Source organism: Lactuca virosa, chromosome 8 (genome assembly GCF_052849685.1).
Source record: "Lactuca virosa cultivar CGN04683 chromosome 8, Lactuca_virosa_CGN04683_v6, whole genome shotgun sequence".
NCBI lineage: Eukaryota > Viridiplantae > Streptophyta > Magnoliopsida > Asterales > Asteraceae > Lactuca > Lactuca virosa.
In genome coordinates, this window is record NC_136433.1 from 42,769,292 (window position 1) to 42,770,938 (window position 1,647).

The window sequence follows — 1,647 nt, forward strand, 5'->3', positions numbered from 1 at the left end:
GGGAAACCCCTTCAGAATTAAATTATGATCTTTGTCCCTTCTTTCATTTCACATAAAATGGAGAGGTGAATTGATGTACTTATTTGATCCGTCGGGACTGACAGGGCGGTGCTCTTGCCTATTGAACTACAATCCCAGGGAAATAAGAAGAGATCTAATAGAAAGTTTGGATTCTTTTTTATTCTCTCTTATCATGTATTTCTTAAGAGCAATAGGGTTCTACCATTTGATAGTATATTGGCGAATTTTTGGGCCGAGCTGGATTTGAACCAGCGTAGACATATTGTCAATGAATTTATAGTCCGTCCCCTTAACCACTCGGGCATCGACCCAACGCCTAATTAGACGTTCCATAATCAACTTCCTTTCGTCTACCAGGCGGACTTGACAAATACATTTCACTTTTGATAAAATCCTACTCTTATGGTCTTGGTATACCCCTAGAGGGACTTGAACCCTCGTTTTCTCCGTGAAAGAGAGAGGTCGTAACCACTGGACCATAGGGGCCTATGGCCACCTTTAGGAAGTCAAAAAGCACTACACAATACAAATACAATAGGGAATAAGGCCTAAGGCCACCTTAACTTAATATAAATCAGCCAAGGGACACCTTTAGAAGACGAATAGGATATGAATCAAACCGAAAAACTCATTAACTTTTCTGAGGGTTAATGTTAATCAAACTTTACCATTAAACTATACAATCTTTCAACTTTATTTCATTGGTCTTTCTCATCTTTATCTCTCTCATTAAGAAAGAGTTTTGCATTGGATCCAAGATACGGTACCTCTGAATCAGCAGAGCAGGAGATACAAAAAACTGATTTACCAATGTCTGATTTGGGAAATTTATTGAGCCCTAAATCATATCAAAGTCATATCAAATTATATATATATATATATATATATATATATATATATATATATATATATATATAATACTGTCAATTGACGACAGGAGGGCAATAAAAAATAAAATAAAGAGAAAAGACATTAGGTATATCCGTCGGGTTCATCAATACAACATTCCTTTAGTTTTATGGTATTTAATATTCAAGTAGATTAGAATATCAATACCGTTTTACATTATGATATAAGAAACTGACTCAGTTTTTATATTAGAAAAAAAATCGCAAAGCATAGTAAGACTAAGCAGGAGAATTATGTTTCTAGGACTGTTTTTTCAATTCCGTTCCATTTTCATCTCTTAAAAATGACAATTTAAATTAAATTGAAATTAAGGTATAAATTTGAATTCCACCTATCTCATAGATTCCAGTAAAAGATTCATGGAATCGAAATTCCATCATTGCTATAGGATTTGATGGATAATGAGCCAGCCAAAATGGTATATTTTTTTGTTTTTGGAGAATTTGAGATGGGTGAATATAAATAACTGACAATTTCAAAAAAATCTAGGATAGACGCAATGTCCACAATACCTGGATTTAATCAAATACAATTTGAAGAATTTTGTAGGTTCATTGATCAGGGTTTGACAGACGAACTTTCTAAGTTTCCAAAAATTGAAGATACAAATCAAAATTGTCTATTTCTTGAAATTTAAGAGGTATACCTATTACAACATGATGTACAATCTTATTAAGCTTACAATCATACCGTGTAACTCATCGTATCTTCACCCTA

At 33.3% G+C, this 1,647-nt stretch overlaps 2 non-coding genes across 2 annotated transcripts; both read right to left on the minus strand.

Annotated features, from left to right (window-relative positions):
* Nucleotides 1-249: 249 nt before the first annotated feature.
* Nucleotides 250-332, minus strand: TRNAY-AUA (transfer RNA tyrosine (anticodon AUA)). The gene has a single exon. It is a non-coding gene; the product is annotated as a tRNA-Tyr (tRNA).
* Nucleotides 333-435: 103 nt separating this feature from the next.
* Nucleotides 436-507, minus strand: TRNAE-UUC (transfer RNA glutamic acid (anticodon UUC)). Its single transcript has one exon. It is a non-coding gene; the product is annotated as a tRNA-Glu (tRNA).
* Between the last annotated feature and the right edge of the window lie 1,140 nt (nt 508-1,647).